Source organism: Schistocerca piceifrons, chromosome 3 (genome assembly GCF_021461385.2).
Source record: "Schistocerca piceifrons isolate TAMUIC-IGC-003096 chromosome 3, iqSchPice1.1, whole genome shotgun sequence".
In the NCBI taxonomy this organism is placed as follows: domain Eukaryota; kingdom Metazoa; phylum Arthropoda; class Insecta; order Orthoptera; family Acrididae; genus Schistocerca; species Schistocerca piceifrons.
The window spans coordinates 512,156,032-512,175,925 of record NC_060140.1 but is presented as its reverse complement, the minus strand read 5'-3'; positions in this window follow the sequence as shown (position 1 = coordinate 512,175,925).

The following is a 19,894-nucleotide window of genomic DNA, read 5'->3' as shown; positions in this document are numbered from 1 at the left end:
GAAATAACCTTTCGCTCTGTGTATTTTGTTATTGTTACAGAAAAATGTCAAAGAGTATATTTCAATCAACATTATCAATATCTATCTCTACAAATGCTATAAAACTTGGTTCCCATTCTTTCACCAGTCTTCTAACATGAGCCGCTGTTTCAATATTACCTCGTGCGTCCCCAAATTTCTCCAGAGCCCAAACCGATCTTCCCCAAGGTCGGCTTCTCTCAGTTCATCTAATCTCCTGTACACTCAATTCGTGTCAGTATATTGCAACCATGATTTAGTAAACTGATAGTTAAGTTGCACTCTCAGTTTCTCATCTCTTTCCTTCTTTGAAATTGCAATTGTCATATTCAAGTATAAGGTTATTTACCATGTCTCCTACACACTGACGGGAAAAAACGAAACGCCAGAAAATGATTAATGCAGAGTAATACAATTACAGGAATACACTTCTCTAGGTAACATATTTGACTAAAGTTGCAACATCACAGGTTAATGTAAGAGTGAGATAGACCATTAAAACTAATACTAAACCCGTCCAGAACAGGCCGTGAATGCCCAACAGTACTGACCGACCGCCATGTCTTCTTCTGTCCATAGGCTTCACTGGATGCGGATATGGAGGGGCATGTTGTCAGCACAGCGCTCTTCCGACCGTATGTAAGACTCCGAAACCGGAGCCGCTACTTCTCAATCAAGTTTGCGTCACAAGGGCTGAGTGCACCCCACTTGCCAAGAGCACTCGGCAGACCGGATGGACATCCGTCCAAGTGCTAGCGCAGCCCGGCAGCGCTTAACTTCGGTGATCTGTGGGAACCGGTGTTACCACTGCGGCAAGGCCGTTGGGGAGATAAACCATTGCAAATGTGAAATGCTGGTATATTAATTACCGGTGTAACCGCCAGATTTTTGAATGCAAGCATGCAAACGTGCATGCTCTGTGTTGTATAGGTGCTAGACACGAGTTTATGGGATGAAATTCCATGCCTGTAGCACTTGGTCGCTCAATACAGGGACAGTTGAAACACCCCTTAGAAAAATTTATGAATGATTGTGCGGAAAACCCCTTACGTTATTTGATTTTCAAACAGCTGAGCAAAACTTTACTTATTCTGATCATCACTAAACTGACACACAATATTTTTAGCGCAACGCAATCTGACTTTCAATAATCTCTACAAAAGAATGGCCCTGACTAACAATAACCTATACCTTTCATGAATCACTTACCTCACAAAAATCTTTGTTACTCGAACTACTGCAATACAGTGAGCGCCAATACTGCCAGCTAAATAAAAGATTCTAACTACTGAAGGCACTAACTACTGATAGGCATAGTTAGCAAATGAAAGACCTTGATAGATAACAAACAATGTATTTACCGTAATAATGTTCAAAAGTCATCATATATATATATATATATATATATATATATATATATATATATATACATCAGTTCATGATATCCAGTGTTACAAATTTACTGACTCTGATGGAAACACGTCCAGATAATCCGCTCTCAAAACTCCGCCATCTCTTTCCCCACATGCACCACTGCTGGCGGCTCACCTCCAACTGCGCAACGCTAGGCGCTGTTCACATCCAACTGCCCAACACTACAATAGCGAATATTACAACAATGACAACCAGCCACAGACTGCACACAGCACAGCCAGTGATTTTCATACAGAGCGCTACGTGACGTTACCAATATAAAAATCTAAACAGCCTACTTACACAGTTAATGCTCTTTGTAGATGATTCTGGAATTGTCGTCCGATGATGTCCCTCATGTGCTCGAGCAGAGGCATATCTTGTGATTGAGCAGGCCAAGGAAACATGTAGACACTCTGTAGGGCTTGTTTGGTTACAACAGTCGTATGTGGGGGAGTGTTATCCTGTTGAAAAACGCTTTCTGGAATGCTGCTCATGAATGGCAGAATAACAGGTCGAATCACCAGATTGACGTGCAGATTTATAATTACGGTGCTTCAAATAAGCACGAGAGAGACTCCTGCTGTCATACAAAATCGCACCTCACGCTATAGCCCCAGATGTATGTGTAATGTGTCTAGGACGCAGACAGGTTGGTTGCAGACCCTCAACTGATATCCTTCTAACCAACACACGGCCATCACTGACACCGAGGCAGAACCAGCTTTCATCAAAAAACACAACAGGCCACCACCATGACGTTCAATGAGCACTCGCTTGACACAGGTGAAATCGTAGATTGCAGTGGTATGTAGTGAGTGAAATGCACGCTACACTGCAGGGCGTATGGCTCGGAGCTGTTCTTCAAGTAACAGAATGGTTCAAATGGCTCTGAGCACTATGGGACTTAACTTCTGAGGTCATCAGTCCCCTAGAACCTAGGGCTACTTAAACCTAACTAACCTAAGGACGTCACACACATCCATGCCCGAGGCAGGATTCGAACCTGCGACCGTAGCGGTCGCGCGGTGCAAGACTGTAGCGCCTAGAACCGCTCGGCTTCACGTAACCGATTTGTAACCGTTCATTGTGTTACTGTGGTGCCAACTTCTGGTCATTTGCTGCTGCAGATGCAGCACGATTCGCCAGTGCCATATGCCGATGGTTTTCTCTCTCTGTAGTGCCACTTGGCCGTCGGGAGCCCGATCTTCTTGTGACCGTGCATTCTAGTGACCACCGATTCATCAATCACGTAAGTGGTTACAGCAGTATCGCAGAAGGGCCAAGCAGTTTCTCGTCGCCCTATTACGCGACCACGTTCAACCTCAGTGCGGTAATGAGAATGGCGTCTTTTTCACCTTAGAGGCATTCTTGACTAACATCAACCCAGTATGTCCAATCTCAAAGGTAACTAACACTCATTACCGTCACAGCTGGTATTTGAAGCAAACCCGATTTGCATCCGTATAGTGGCACTACTAGCGCCTTTCTTTTACAACTGACGCGAAATCTGAACAGACATTATCTTTCAGATGCAGAAACAAAGTTACTAACTTTCTTTTATGTTGCGCTGCTGCTTTTTGGTATTGCGATAATTCTTTCCGTCCGTTTATCTTGCATGCCAAGTGAAATAGCTTTTTCTTGTACGGCTCACCTGTTTATTTCCTCCAGCTTTCGACTTTTCCATTTTTCTTAGAACTGGGTTTCCATCTCAGTTCCTGAAATTCGTAAGCTTGCTTCTCTTTTCTCTAAACGTATTTTTAATTTCCCAATAGGCAGCATCTACGGTTCCCCTAACCATTAATACTTCTACAGCCTTGCATTTGTCCTAACCATTCCTGTTAAGCCATTTTTCGATTTTCTGTCAGTCTCATTTTTAGGCGTCTATATTCCCTTTTGCCTCCTTCGATTGATGCATTTCTTATTTTCTGCTTTCGTCGATTGTATTCAACATCTGCTACGTAATCAATTATTTCTACCAGGCATTATTTTTCTACCTATTTGGTCCTCTACTGCCTGCACCATTTCATGTCAAAACTACGCATTTGTTTTCTACTGTGTTCCCACTCCAAGTTGCTGTCAACTGTTGCATAGTGCTCATTCTGGAACTCTCAGCAGACTCTGACTCCTTCAGTGTGTCCAGGTCCTATCGCCTTAACTTCGTACATTCGTTTTGCAGTCTCTTCAGGTTCTATCTTCAGTTCATAACCAATCAATTATACGTAGAGTCAACATTCGTAAATGGACGTGTCTTACCATTCAAAATCGGCTTTCCAAGTCTGCCTGACCCTTATTAACTCAATATGAATCATTCCGCTGTCTCTAGGTCTCTTCCACATATGCAAAAATTCTTAACCAAGAATTAGTGATGATCAATTTATGCTCTTGCAAAACTCTACAAGGCGACTTCCATATTCTTTCGTTTTCCCCAGCCCATACTCTCCTGCTGTCTTCCCTTCTCATCGTTTTCCTATAGTCGAATTCCAGTCCAAAATTTTCAATTTCTTCATTAATATTATCACACAGTTTCTAAATTTCACTGTCATACACAGATGTGGTTGGTATTTATACCTCTATGATTACACTATTTGTTCTATATTCGTTTTCTTTTATCCCAAAAGTTTTTGCTGTTTGGTACACGCGACCCTTTAGGGAAAGAGAAAACAACGTTTCATAAAGAACACTCTGTATGCAGAGAATTCCTATATTTTCTGCGACTATACTATCATTCTTCTCCCTCTGATAGTACACACTAGAATATATGTTGTCTCACATAGTATCACAATCTTTATATTAAAATTACATCAGCTACAAAAAGAGAAGCAGCATTTCAATTGTTGGTAATTTGTGTATTCTATGTAGCAAATAGCCTCTCTTCGTGCAATCGATATATAATGTATAGTAAAATATTTACGTAATTAAGCTCTCAAAATCCAATTCACATTGACTTTCGTACTTTCGCATAAATTAAATGTAATTTTTGTTTTTCATAACTGCTATATACACTCCTGGAAATTGAAATAAGAACACCGTGAATTCATTGTCCCAGGAAGGGGAAACTTTATTGACACATTCCTGGGGTCAGATACATCACATGATCACACTGACAGAACCACAGGCACATAGACACAGGCAACAGAGCATGCACAATGTCGGCACTAGTACAGTGTATATCCACCTTTCGCAGCAATGCAGGCTGCTATTCTCCCATGGAGACGATCGTACAGATGCTGGATGTAGTCCTGTGGAACGGCTTGCCATGCCATTTCCACCTGGCGCCTCAGTTGGACCAGCGTTCGTGCTGGACGTGCAGACCGCGTGAGACGACGCTTCATCCAGTCCCAAACATGCTCAATGGGGGACAGATCCGAAGATCTTGCTGGCCAGGGTAGTTGACTTACACCTTCTAGAGCACGTTGGGTGGCACGGGATACATGCGGACGTGCATTGTCCTGTTGGAACAGCAAGTTCCCTTGCCGGTCTAGGAATGGTGAACGATGGGTTCGATGACGGTTTGGATGTACCGTGCACTATTCAGTGTCCCCTTGCCGATCACCAGTGATGTACGGCCAGTGTAGGAGATCGCTCCCCACACCATGATGCCGGGTGTTGGCCCTGTGTGCCTCGGTCGTATGCAGTCCTGATTGTGGCGCTCACCTGCACGGCGCCAAACACGCATACGACCATCATTGGCATCAAGGCAGAAGCGACTCTCATCGCTGAAGACGACACGTCTCCATTCGTCCCTCCATTCACGCCTGTCGCGACACCACTGGAGGCGGGCTGCACGATGTTGGGGCGTGAGCGGAAGACGGCCTAACGGTGTCCGGGACCGTAGCCCAGCTTCATGGAGACGGTTGCGAATGGTCCTCGCCGATACCCCAGGAGCAACAGTGTCCCTAATTTGCTGGGAAATGGCGGTGCGGTCCCCTACGGCACTGCGTAGGATCCTACGGTCTTGGCGTGCATCCGTGCGTCGCTGCGGTCCGGTCCCAGGTCGACGGGCACGTGCACCTTCCGCCGACCACTGGCGACAACATCGATGTACTGTGGAGACCTCACGCCCCACGTGTTGAGCAATTCGACGGTACGTCCACCCGGCCTCCCGCATGCCCACTATACGCCCTCGCTCAAAGTCCGTCAACTGCACATACGGTTCACGTCCACGCTGTCGCGGCATGCTACCAGTGTTAAAGACTGCGATGGAGCTCCGTATGCCACGGCAAACTGGCTGACACTGACGGCGGCGGTGCACAAATGCTGCGCAGCTAGCGCCATTCGACGGCCAACACCGCGGTTCCTGGTGTGTCCGCTGTGCCGTGCGTGTGATCATTGCTTGTACAGCCCTCTCGCAGTGTCCGGAGCAAGTATGGTGGGTCTGACACACCGGTGTCAATGTGTTCTTTTTTCCATTTCCAGGAGTATATATATATATATGTGTGTGTGTGTGTGTGTGTGTGTGTGTGTGTGTGTGTAGTTTCCGAAAGAACAGACACCATCCTACAGCGACTATGAATCAAGACACAAATGAACTGAAGAGTTGGGGAAAGTGTTAATATTCGATTAACGAAGATGGCTCGGTTGAAATGCCTCTGAGCATTATGGGACTTAATGGCTCTAAGCACTATGCGGCTTCACTTCTGAGGTCATCAGCCGCCTAGAATTTAGAACTAATTAAACCTAACTAACCTAAGGACATCACACACATCCATGACCGAGGCAGCATTCGAACCTGCGACCGTAGCGGCCGCACGATTCCAGACTGAAGCGCCTAAAACCGCTCGGCCACGATTAACGAAGATAAAAGTATTTCTTATAATAATTCGTTTCCAATTTTAGATTGACGATATAGCAGCCCCGTAATGCTCAACTTGTTTGAATGTAATCCTTCTAACTGTTTAACTGTTGCCTCTAAAGGGTCTGAGTAACTACACAAATAATGAACTGCTGACGTCGCTCTGAACACCAATGAAGTCAGAAACTTCATTCACCAGCCCGAGGGTTTGAAAGGCTCCTGTGTGGACTTCATTTCTGGAACTGGAGTCTATTCGAAGTCTGTTCATGACAGCTGCCGAGAGCACTCCATCTGCAGTCCGGCAGCGCGGATACTTCTCGGTTAACGAGGTCCGCCATCCAGCACGTGCCTCGCGGGCAACACCCCTTTTCCAGAGCCACAATGGGTTAGCTGCCGTGACGGATGGTGACCACTGTTCGTCCCACCTGCTGGCTGCTGCCGCGCGCTCGAGCGAAGTTTCCCCGTCTCTCCGGCCCTGGAAGGAGAAGCAGGTATTAGCGTAACGACGACGACTAGGTAATCAAATTCGGAACGAAAGCTCGCAGTACGGAAGGATTGGGAAAAATAACATTTTCGCCGTTTACTACACTATTTATCGTAATTTTGAGAAATGAAATTTCGACATTAAGTCATTTTCAGGTGATAAAAGCACAGCAGTTGCCAACATTAGCGATGTAAGTAAAAATGAAATCTATTCCACCGTTACTAACGGTGCTCACTTTAGGCAGTTTAAGTAAGACGCAGAGCGACCAAAACTGGCCAAATATTTACGTGAACGGCAACCCTCTCGAATACGAGTCTTGTGCCACCTGGATCACTCCGGCACTAAAAGCTGTGCTCTGATTTGTCGCTATTATGTAGATGCAGACACGATTTCTCAGATTTTATCGGCGTAATTGATTAATATTGAGCTTCCTGGTGTTCAGCCGACTTACTGTTTCCGTTTTCTACACGATATTTCGACGACCAACCCAGCCGTCTTCTTCGGGTGCTGCGAGTTTTGCTGTTACATGTACTCGCTGCCTGGACTCCAACAGACCGTGAGCTATCTTTTGTCTCACGCCATTGTTTACAGCTGATGTCCCTTTGATGCTCTTTTGTTTTACAGAGCATACTCTGCTACTCCGTGAAAAGCAAATTCCCTCGGCATTTTCCAACACTGATGGATATAAATAAATTGAGTGCTGAACCCCGTGCGTTATTTAAATGAAAACCTCTGTCCCTTTTTATTTGGTTTTGTGACGCCTTTATTTCAATGTTGTTGTTGTTGTGGTCTTCAGTCCTGAGACTGGTTTGATGCAGCTCTCCATGCTACTCTATCCTGTGCAAGCTTCTTCATCTCCCAGTACCTACTGCAACCTACATCCTTCTGAATCTGCTTAGTGTATTCATCTCTTGGTCTCCCCCTACGATTTTTACTCTCCACGCTGCCCTCCAATACTAAATTGGTGATCCGTTGATGCCTCAGAACATGTCCTACCATCCGATCCCTTCTTCTGGTCAAGTTGTGCCACAAACTCCTCTATTCCCCAATCCTATTCAGTACCTCCTCATTAGTTATGTGATCTACCCATCTAATCCTCAGGATTCTTCTGTAGCACCACATTTCGAAAGCATCTATTCTCTTCTTGTCCAAACTATTTATCGTCCATGTTTCACTTCCATACATGGCTACACTCCATACAAATACTTTCAGAAATGACTTCCTGACACTTAAATCAATACTCGATGTTAATAAATTTCTCTTCTTCAGAAACGCTTTCCTTGCCATTGCCAGTCTACATTTTATATCCTCTCTACTTCGACTATCATCAGTTATTTTGCTCCCCAAATAGCAAAACTCCTTTACTACTTTAAGTGTCTCATTTCCTAATCTAATACCCTCAACATCACCCGACTTAATTCGACTACATTCCATTATCCTCGTTTTGCTTTTGTTGATGTTCATCTTATATCCTCCCTTCGAGACACCATCCATTCCGTTCAACTGCTCTTCCAAGTCCTTTGCTGTCTCTGACAGAATTACAATGTCATCGGCGAACCTCAAAGTTTTTATTTCTTCTCCATGGATTTTAATACCTACTCCGAATTTTTCTTTTGTTTCCTTTACTGCTTGCTTAATATACAGATTGAATAACATCGGGGACAGGCTACAACCCTATCTCACTCCCTTCCCAACCACTGCTTCCCTTTCATGTCCCTCGACTCTTACAACTGCCATCTGGTTTCTGTACAAATTGTAAATAGCCTTTCGCTCCCTGTATTTTACCCCTGCCACCTTTAGAATTAGAGAGTATTCCAGTCAACATTGTCAAAAGCTTTCTCTAAGTCTACAAATGCTAGAAACGTAGGTTTGCCTTTCCTTAATCTTTCTTCTAAGATAAGTCGTAAGGTCAGTATTGCCTCACGTGTTCCAGTGTTTCTACGGAATCCAAACTGATCTTCCCCGAGGTCGGCTTCTACTAGTTTTTCCATTCGTCTGTAAAGAATTCGTGTTAGTATTTTGCAGCTGTGGCTTATTAAACTGATTGTTCGGTAATTCTCACATCTGTCAACACCTACTTTCTTTGGGATTGGAATTATTATATTCTTCTTGAAGTCTGAGGGTATTTCGCCTGTTTCATACATCTTGCTCACCAGATGGTAGAGTTTTGTCGGGACTGGCTCTCCCAAGGCCGTCAGTAGTTCCAATGGAATGTTGTCTACTCCGGGGGCCTTGTTTCGACTCAGGTCTTACAGTGCTCTGTCAAACTCTTCACGCAGAATCGTATCTCCCATTTCATCTTCATCTACATCCTCTTCCATTTCCATAATATTGTCCTCAAGTACATCCCCCTTGTATAGACCCTCTATATACTCCTTCCACCTTTCTGCTTTCCCTTCTTTGCTTAGAACTGGGTTTCCATCTGAGCTCTTGATGTTCATACAAGTGGTTCTCTTATCTCCAAAGGTGTCTTTAACTTGCCTGTAGGCAGAATCTATCTTACCCCTAGTGAGATAAGCCTCAACAGCTTTACATTTGTCCTCTAGCCATCCCTGCTTAAACATTTTGCACTTCTTGTCGATCTCATTTTTGAGACGTTTGTATTCCTTTTTGCCTGCTTCCTTTACTGCATTTTTATATTTTCTCCTTTCATGAATTAAATTCAATATTTCTTCTGTTACCCAAGGATTTCTACTAGCCCTCGTCTTTTTACCTACTTGATCCTCTGCTGCCTTCACTGCTTCATCCCTCAAAGCTACCCATTCTTCTTCTACTGTATTTTTTTCCCCCATTCCTGTCAATTGTTCCCCTATGTTCTCCCTGAAACTCTGTACAACCTCTGGTTCTTTCAGTTTATCCAGGTCCCATCTTCTTAAATTCCCACCTTTTTGCAGTTTCTTCAGTTTTAATCTCCAGGTCATAACCAATAGATTGTGGTCAGAGTCCGCATCTGCCCCTGGGAATGTCTTACAATTTAAAACCTGATTCCTAAATCTCTGTCTTACCATTATATAATCCATCTGATACCTTTTAGTATCTCCAGAGTTCTTCCATGTATACAACCTTCTATCATGACCAAGTGTTAGCTATAATTAAGTTGTGCTCTGTGCAAAATTCTACCAGGCGGCTTCCTCTTTCATTTCTTAGCCCCAATCCATATACACCAACTACGTTTCCTTCTCTCCCTTTTCCTACACTCGAATTCTAGTCACCCATGACTATTAAATTTTCGTCTCCCTTCACTATCTGAATAATTTCTTTTATTTCATCATACATTTCTTCAATTTGTTCATCATCTGCAGAGCTAGTTGGCATATAAACTTGTACTACTGTAGTAGGTGTGGGCTTCGTACCTATCTTGGCCACAATAATGCGTTCACTAAGCTGTTTGTAGTAGCTTACCCGCGTTCCTATTTTCCTATTCATTATTAAACCTGCTCCTGCATTACCCCTATTTGACTTTGTGTTTATAATCCTGTATTCAACTGACCAGAAGTCTTGTTCCTCCTGCCAGCGAACTTCACTAATTTCCACTATATCTAACTTTAACCTATCCATTTCCCTTTTCAAATTTTCTAACCTACCTGCCCGATTAAGGGACCTGACATTCCACGCTCCGATCCGTAGAACGCCAGTCTTCTTTCTCCTGATAACGACATCCTCTTGAGTAGTCCCCGCCCGGAGATCCGAATGAGGGATTTTTTTTACCTCCGGAATATTTTACCCAAGAGGACGCCATCATCATTTAATCATACAGTAAAGCTGCATGCCCTCGGGAAAAATTACGGCCGTAGTTTCCCCTTGCTTTCAGCCGTTCGCAGTACCAGCACAGCAAGTCCGTTTTGGATATTGTTACAAGGCCAGATCAGTCAATCATCCAGACTGTCGCCCTTGCAACTACTGAAAAGGCTGCTGCCCCTCTTCAGGAACCACACGTTTGTCTGGCCTCTCAACAGATACCCCTCCGTTGTGGATGTACCTACGGTACGGCTATCTGTATCGCTGAGGCACGCAAGCCTCCCCACCAACGGCAAGGTCCATGGTTCATCGGGGGGGGGGGGGGGGGTTTATTTCAATAGACTCCTTAATTATGCTGCCCCAGAAAATTGTCGTTTGCATCACGTTATTGATATCATCGCATTACAAATGGTTCAAATGGCTCTAAGCACTATGGGACTTAACATCTGTGATCATCAGTCTCCTTGACTTAGAACTACTTAAACCTATTTACTCTAAGGACATCACACACATCCATGGCCTGGGCTGGATTCGAACCTGCGACCGTAGCAACACCGCAGTTCCGGACTGATGAGCCTAGAACTGCTCGGCCACATCTGCTGGCATCGCATTTCATTTCGTGATTATATTCGAGGCAGTGCTCGGCGACAGCTAATTTCTTGTGTGTTTTATTCGGGTGTGTCGTTGATGTTGCTAACATTTCTCCACGACTGTTCTGATAGTCTGCCCAACCTAAGACATGCCACATTCGCATGGCGTGCGGTACATTCCCAGTTTCCGGATACCCAGATCGTCTTCAACATTACAAAGAATACTTTTCATCCCAGTTGAGGAAGCGAAATACCGTGGGCACCATATTTCCGTAGAAGTCTACCGGTCTTTCCGGTTGCTGGGCCAGCTTAAGGTAGAAAATGGAAACAAAAGCTTGACTAAATACTTGGAAGCTCACTATTAATACAGATACAGCTTTATTTGCTTGCTCATTACTGGTATCGTGAGATATAACACCACACTCAGTCTTGGTAGCTAACACCACTGTGCCCAGAATTTCCACACTATTTGACTCTCCAGATGTTTCCCTACATCATTCTTGATCACGGAGTTGAAAACAGTTAATCCCTTATGTACTGTATATCACATCTATTATTAGAGAGAAAGAAAAGTTTTGTGCGTTGCGCAACGGTACTGCTGTACAGGTTGAGTCGGGAAGAAAGGTACACGCTTTGAGTGGTGACAGCGATTCTGAATAAAAAAGTCATGTGGACATACGTTCTGTTCTTAGAAGTTTTCGAAGAAACTAAAATAAACAATGCGGAAGAGGATAAATGCAGGGTATTGTAAATGAATTGTTTAATTGTGTACATTTCCTCACAAAATATGTTCAAAAAGCAGAGCGTCAACTGCAATGCATTTTGCGGCTCTTGTAGACAGTTGCTGCGTTGCTCATCTGAACTCATCCGTACGGTCCTTTACTTGAACACATGCATGAAAAATACGAACGAGAAGTTGCGTGTAGAAAGGAATGTCCTGGCTGTTGTTTCCATCTAAATGTCCGTAACGGGAGTAGCATCAGCCCAGTCCAATTGGTGTGCAAGTCGGCTGCCGTGGAGATAAAACGGAACCCTACTGCTGGAACCAACCGACTTACTATGTTAGTGTTTATGTGGGAAAAACGTGTGGTTTCAGAAAAGTAACCTATAGCCAGTAAAGACAACACTGCGTTGCCTAACGTTACTCTGGCTATATTCGCATGTGAGTGCTGGTGAAGAAGTACTTTCGACTGACGCCCATGATTTTCAAACAGCCGTATGTCGGATACATTTAAAAAAATGTCATATGTGCGTTTGAAGCTTTTTGTTGAGAGTCACTAATACTGTCACTCCTCGAAGCATGTAACTTTTCTCCTCATTCACCCTGTATTCAAGGTGTGCACTGTATGGAAGTCATTCATGTGACTTACCTTGATCTATTCGTGCATTAATAAATAGCGATTAGAAATGTGTATACCACAGTCTGATTATTTTACCACAAAATATTATCATGTGCAATTTTGTCATTAATGATGAGTATTTCTGTTTAATTAATGTCGAATTAAAAGAAAATCATTTACTTGCACTTTTCTTGTAGTCTTCTTATGTTAAACATCACTTCCACAATTAGAATTTACCGTAACTTTGTTAAACAGAAGCGTACAGTAACAAAAAAGTCACAAATATATTTTACAGAGATGTGATGCTACAGGCCGTCCACGTGGTACGTATACAGGTTTTTTTTCTTACAGAGGGTAAAAAAAAGGACGCACCGTTAAATAATGGTGCGAAAGTAGGCAGATGTGATGTACATGTACATGTGTAGGGAAACAAATGACAACAACTTCAGAAAATTTAATAATTTATTCGAGAGAAAGAGCATCACAACATTAGGAAGTCAATAATGCACTGGTTCACCTCTGGCCCTAATGCAAGCAGGGATTCGGCTTGGAATTGTTTGACAGAGTTGTTGGATGTTGTCCTAAGAGATATCGCGCCAAATTCTATCCAACTAGTGCTTCAGATGGTCAATATCACGAGCTCGTTGTAGGGCTCTGCCCATAATGCTCCAAACGTTCTCAACTGAGGAAAGATCCGGTGACCTTCCTGACGAAGGCAGGGTTTGGCACTCACGAAGACAAGAATTAGAAACACTCAAAATGTGCAGGGGTGCATTATTTTGCTTAAATGTAAGCTCAGGATGGCTTGCCACGAAGAGAAATGAAGCGGGGTGTATAATATCGTTGACGTACCGCTGTGTTGTAAGGGTGCTGTCGATGACAACTAAAGCGCTCCTGGTATGAAATGAAATAGCACCCGAGACCATCATTGGTGGTTGTCGGACCACAATAGTCAGGTTGGTAACCCACTGCTGTCCAGAGCGTCTCCAGACACGTCTTTGCTGGTAAATTGGGTCTCAGTTCGAAGCGGGACTCGTCACTGAAAACAGTTCTACTCCAGCCAACGAGATTCCAGGCCGCCCTCACGAGGTCATTCAACAACTGTATCACTCAAGCCGAATAACTGCTTGCATAAGGGCCAGAGGTGGAGCAACGCGTTGATCACTTTTTCAATTTGTAAAGCTCTTATCTTGAATAAATCATACAATTATTCTGAAATTCTAATCATTTGTTTGTCTCTACATGTGCATTACATCTATCGATTTCCATCGCATTCGGATAATTCCTTCGTGGTGCGTCGTTCTTTTTTGTCTTAGAGTGTACTTTCCTCACTGCGTCGCAATACCAAATACCACGTCGCAGCGTTCACGCTCGTGGTGGGCACTGGTCATAAACTGTTCTGAATACTATTAATATACATAGTAAAAGGGAATGACTCATGACATGGGTTCCATACGATCCACGAAAACAAGGAGAACTATATAAAATGGAACTAAATTTATTTTTTAGCCTCCGCGCATAGTAAAGAGCACTCCAGACCCAGCATCAGCCTTTGCAAAGCACAACTGTACTCATCTAGTCACTGGAACTAAATACATTGTCGTTCACACATTTAAAGTTCACGCTTTTCAACTTAATGCTTTGACGTCAGAAACTACCTCGTTCGACTCTAAATTTCGGCGATCTGACTGGACAGTCCTTGTCATGCGGGGCTTTGATTAAAGCCAGCCACAAAAAATTCTTTTTGTTCGCACCCAAAGAAAGACACACGAAAGCCAAATACCGCACAATGATAAGCAAAGCTGAAAAGAAAGTATCCCAACTTAGTGCTACTTTCAAAGATTCAGTGTTACACTTAAACGTGCTATGGAACAGTAAGAAGAATCGTCGATGTAGTAAGTAAAGTATTATAACCTAAGCATCTTGGAGGACTGAGGCGTAATCCACACAATGTGGACATATTTCAGAGTGACAAAGTACACAAATTAAGAAAATATTTCCATCAGGACGTCAAAACACAGTTTTCCACTGACATTGATAGATTGTTTTACATTTTTAGTGCGTAATACGAGTTTAGCAGGAATATGTGTAGGTGCCAGATACATAAAACATATCTGGTGAAAACCACATAGTGATTTGTCACCCTTTTTACGGAGGGAATATTTAACTACCGTTTGCCGATACTGTCTCCGTGAAAATACGACCAAAAGTTTCATCGGAGAAGTTAGTCTTCTTGTTAACAACTTCAAAACGCTCCAGGCGACGTTCCAAACAATTGGCACACGTAATTTCCGCGATGGACCAAACACAATGTTGGTACGATGGAAGTCAACGAGTTTAGACAGAACGGAGCAAAATAAAGTTCATTCCGTACAGTCAACTATTTTGTAGCCACTGCAACTGTCTGTTGTAATTTTCATGAATAGCTGATCTTGATTCACTCTGCTCCGATCTGGAGATTTGACTTCGTAAAAACAGCAATTTGGTTGCTTGCATTAGGTGACTTGCAGAAGTGAGGACGCTCCCGCAGGAAATGAAAACGTTGCAGCTCTACGCCGAAAAAATGGAACGACCGATTCGTGAGGTCAGTAAGCGCTTGGGTGGCGACGAAAACATAGCGTTGCGGTAGGTCGCCATCAAGGCAGCTTCAGGCCAGTGGTGAGGTGTCGCGCACTTTTGTTTCCAAACTGGAATAGCGATGTACAGTAAGTTCATGGACAGACAGATGTTGTTGGACATTCCGAAAAGGCTGTATGGTTATTCTTTATTTCGACAGATCAAAGGTTTAGCTCTGCAGAAGTCTTCCTCGAAGGGCAACAACCATCAAAGAGCAATTTATTACTACAGAATTCATACATAGACTGTGAACATATCTATATATCGACGGATGCTGGAATTATTCTCACCGTTCTGCTAAAACCTCTTCTGTATGTAACCGAGACAATATTCCGGTTCCAGATGGGCTCACTGCTCAAGCAGCATTGACTTTGTACAAAAACGCACACGGATGGATGGAACGACACTCAAGGAATTAAGTAATATCATTTAAGGCGAATGGAGTGAAATCTCAAATGCAGGGGAAACTGGGAGAGGAACCTACTCATTCCTCCTTAACCTTTCCGTGAAAGTGGGCAACTTTGTGACACTTTTAGCAGTTTTTATAATAAACTTCATGAAATTATGTGATAAGACGTTTATGTTCTACACATATGGAGTCTTCAACTTTTATCATTCTTAGAACACTAAAGTCTGTTTGCACCATGGGCTATGCGGAAAATAGATTATCAACTGTCACAAGGTTATCCCCAGCTCAGTACAAGATTGTGTCATGAAGTCTAACAGGCAAAGTAGATTTAAATTAATCTTTCACGCCGGCCGGTGTGGCCGAGCGGTTGTAGGCGCTTCAGTCTGGAACCGTGCGACCGCTACGGTCGCAGGTTCGAATCCTGCCTTGGGCAGGGATGTGTGTGATGTCCTTAGGTTAGTTAGGTTTAAGTAGTTCTAAGTTCTAGGGGACTGATGACCTCAGATGTTAAGTCCCATAGTGCTCAGAGTCATAATCTTTCACAAAGTTGAGCTAACCTTGTGTTTCTTTATGACACGCAGTTATAACTTTGTTACAAAATTTAGCCAGTTTTAGGAGTTTCGTTTTGAAACCTGGTTGGTAGGTACTCAGAAATCGGGCAGGATAGGGTTCTGATTGTGGATGGGGCCTGTAAACAGTTACTGTGAGTTGCGCAATCAAATACAAAACTTTATTTTTCTAAGAACCACTTATTTACACATTATTTTAAAAGATCACAATTAGACAATCCGGTTGAAGGCCTAGATGATGGAAACTTGAGATGCTTTCAGGGCTGAAGGCCCAAAACCACACCAAAATGCGTACTGTCCACCTGGTCATACGGTCAGTTTTACGTGGCCTGGCTAACACCCAGCTTAATGCTTGATTGCCAGTTGTTAGCTGAAATACACGATGCTAAAGGTACTTCTACAGCGTAAACAAAACGGCCAATGCCTCACACTTACAGACAGAAGATTTAAGTTCGGGACTGGTTAACGGGCCAACGGCTCTGCCGCAGTGCTAACACCGGATCACGTCAGATCACCGAAGTTAAGCGCTGTCGGGTTGGGCTAGCACTTGGATGGGTGGCCATCCCGTCTGCCGAGCGCTGTTGGCAAGCGGGGTGCACTCAGTCCCTGTGAGGCAAACTGAGGAACTACTTGATTGAGAAGTAGTAGCTCCGGTCTCGGAAACTAACATACTGCCGAGAGAGCGGTGTGCTGACCACATGGCCCTTCCGTATCCGCGTCCAGTGACACCTGTGGTCTGAGGATGACACGGCGGCCGGTCGGTATCGTTGAGCCTTCATGGCGTGTTCGGGAGGAGTTAAGTTTTTTTTTTACTGATTAACAGACGAGATGCGTACGCTAATGGCTGCTTCTGACCTTCGAACTCCTGGAGGACAGCCGAAATACCCGCATTAGAAGTGTCAGTTTGGACAATGAACTTCCGGCACTCCGAAAACGGGATGCTTGGCTATAGCTGCCTTAATGTACTCAAACGCAGCCCCTTGGGCAGGTCCCCACTCAAAACGCACTCCTTTCCGGCGCAATTAATTTAAGGGAACCGCCAACTGAGCAAAATTAGGGACAAAACGCCTAAAAAAATTTGCCATGCCTATGAACCTGGCAATTTCATGCTTATCAGTAGGCGGGGGCAGAGCTCTTAATGCCTTAGTTCGTTCTTGGTCGATGCGAATACTCCGACCTGATACTAGGTGACCTAAAGGGGACACCTGCTCCCTGGCTAACGTCAATTTACTGGGTTTAACAGTTATCTCGGTCCCCTGCAACCTCACAAAAACTTGCAGGATATGATCCAAATGATCCTGAAACGAACGGCTATAAATCACTAAGTCTTCCAAAGAATTACAAACGCAGACCAATTTCAAGTCGCCATTATCCAGCAAACGAGTAAGAACAGCTCCACCAGTAGCCAAACCAAACGGAACCCTGTTAAACTGAAAGAGATTCCAATCAGTAGAAAATGCTGTAACATGTTTACATTCTTCAGCTAAGGTAATCTGATGGTAGGGTTGATTCATATCAAGTAGAGTAAATCAATTAGCACAGGCAAACCAAGTAAAGAAGTTATGATGATCAGGCAGATGAACAGATTCAAGAAGAACCTTGGTGTTCAGGCGCCGTCAACAACAGGCCTAAAATCCCGCCCCTGAACCTTAGGGACAAGGAATATAGGGGAAGCAGAAGCAGATGTAGAAGGCCTAATAACCCCTTGCTCTAACATTTTCGATATTTTAGCCCTTAGTATTTTCATCTTAGGGGGTGAGAGACGATATGGCGTCTGCCTGACAGGAATATCGTCAGATAGACGCATATGGTAGTTAAGAACATTAGTAACGCCCAACCTATCGCAAAGAAGATCAGGGAACCTCTGTAACAAATCCTGTAATTGAGGAGCCTGAAGTGGCGAGAGATGGGTCAGATCGAACTCATTAGGCACAGCCTCAACAGCCAGGGTGCCGGAATTTCGATGCACAGTACGTTTAGCACACTCGCAGAAACCAAACTTCTCCGCAGGAGAGAACTTAAAGGAGAAGGTGTGCCCAGAATAATGCAAAACCAAATCAGTTTTATTGATGAAATCACACCCCAAAATTAAATCGACCCTCAGCTCCGTGACCAAGTCTAATGATAAGAGCCAGGAGAAATTCCCAACCGATACACTCCCTTGGACACCAACCATGCAGAGGCAACACCTGGCCATTGGCCTCCCGAAATCTCTGCGCCGGAGAAGGGACCAAGCTCAATAGCGAAAAGAATCCAAAAGAGCACAAATGGGTTCGGCACCTACTCGAGAACAAATATAAGGCAAGGGCGGCGGTGAGGGAGCGACCACATGGGTACGCCAAGGTCCAAAGGCTCGATCCCGAGGTTGCTGCCCAGCCCGGCGTCATTTATTGGCTCTGGGCGCGCGAGGTAGAACGCAAGAGCGCACCAAATGAGCCGTGTTACCGCACCTGAAGCAACGCCGGGGTTCCCTTTTAAAGTTCTCAGCCAATTTAGGCAATTAGAAAATTCCCTTGACAACGCCGGTGGGCTGACCCTTAGCTTCGCGACATACATCGTCCGCAAGCGGCAATGCAGATATCGCTACAACAGCGGCATCAAGCTCTTGCCAGTTTGAGGGACGATCACGAAAAACAAAGTGCGACTTATCCGCCGTTCACATCCCCCTGAGAACTCCCGTTCTGGCAAATCGATAAACAAGGCCAAGCAGGCCGTCTGAACTCTGTCCGCATAGGTGTAACTCCTCTTTATCCTGCTGCATCACCCAAATATAACGACACTCAAGCTGTTTCCGAACTCCGGTGGCCAATGACAAGCTCCCTCAATTGCTGGAAAGAAAACTCTTTCGTCATGCTTCGGGACACGAGGCTCCTCAACTCGCCCCTAGCTAATGGATACAATAATGACAACACTACTTGGTGCGAAACGCGAAAGGCAGTGCAGCATGTTGTTCAAGACGAACCAACAATCATAATAGATTTCCAACCTGCTCAAGTCGATCTACAACTAACTCCGTAATTTCTCAAAAGAAATACGCCAGAGAATAAAGCACTTTGGCAAACGCTGCGTCTAACTTCTCAGAGGACATAACAACACCATTCCAGGGCTGGCTTCCGATTCCCTCTTGATATAACAAGTCCCGCTCTTCAATCCTCTTCCCATCCAGTTCCAACCATGTAAGCTTAAACTGCAATGCATTAACCAAAGACCCCAATTCGGCAGTTAATATTTTATGATGATCCTCCAAGCCTAATATGCCTAAATCCGCTATCCGATTCGTTAGAGGCACTAACTGTGCCCGCACCCTGTCTGACTGGCACTAGGTTGAATGCCTTCCAAAACACAAATGGTGTCCTCAAGGCCCCTAATAGCCTTACACAAAAATTCAATGACTGCTTCTGTCTCACCCACCACATCCGGTGTGACGTCAACTGGGTGAAGAACTTTAACACGCAAATGGGACACTTAAGTCCGGAACACTGCCCTCAGTAGACTGTCGCCTTATCGCCAACCAACTCGTAAACAAGGTGGTCCTTCCTCAACAGGCCGATCCCTGGGCACTGCCTGACTACTATTAAAATAGGTCACCTGAAACAATCAACAACCAAGAAAATATGGAGCAACACTAACAGAAATACAATTCAAACCAACAGTAACTTTAATGGCAGTACCACAGCCGTAACCACGCTCTGCTACCATTTGAAACCTGGTTGGTAGGTACTCAGAGAATGCACAGGATAAGGTTATGATTGTGGATGGGGCCGTAAACAGTTACTGTGAGTTGCACAATCAAACACACAACTTTATTTTTCTAAGAACCACTTATTTAGACATTGCTTTAAAAGATCACAATTAGACAATATGGCTGAAGGCCTAGTTAAGGAAAACTTGAGATGCTTTCTGGGCTGAAAACCCAAACCAC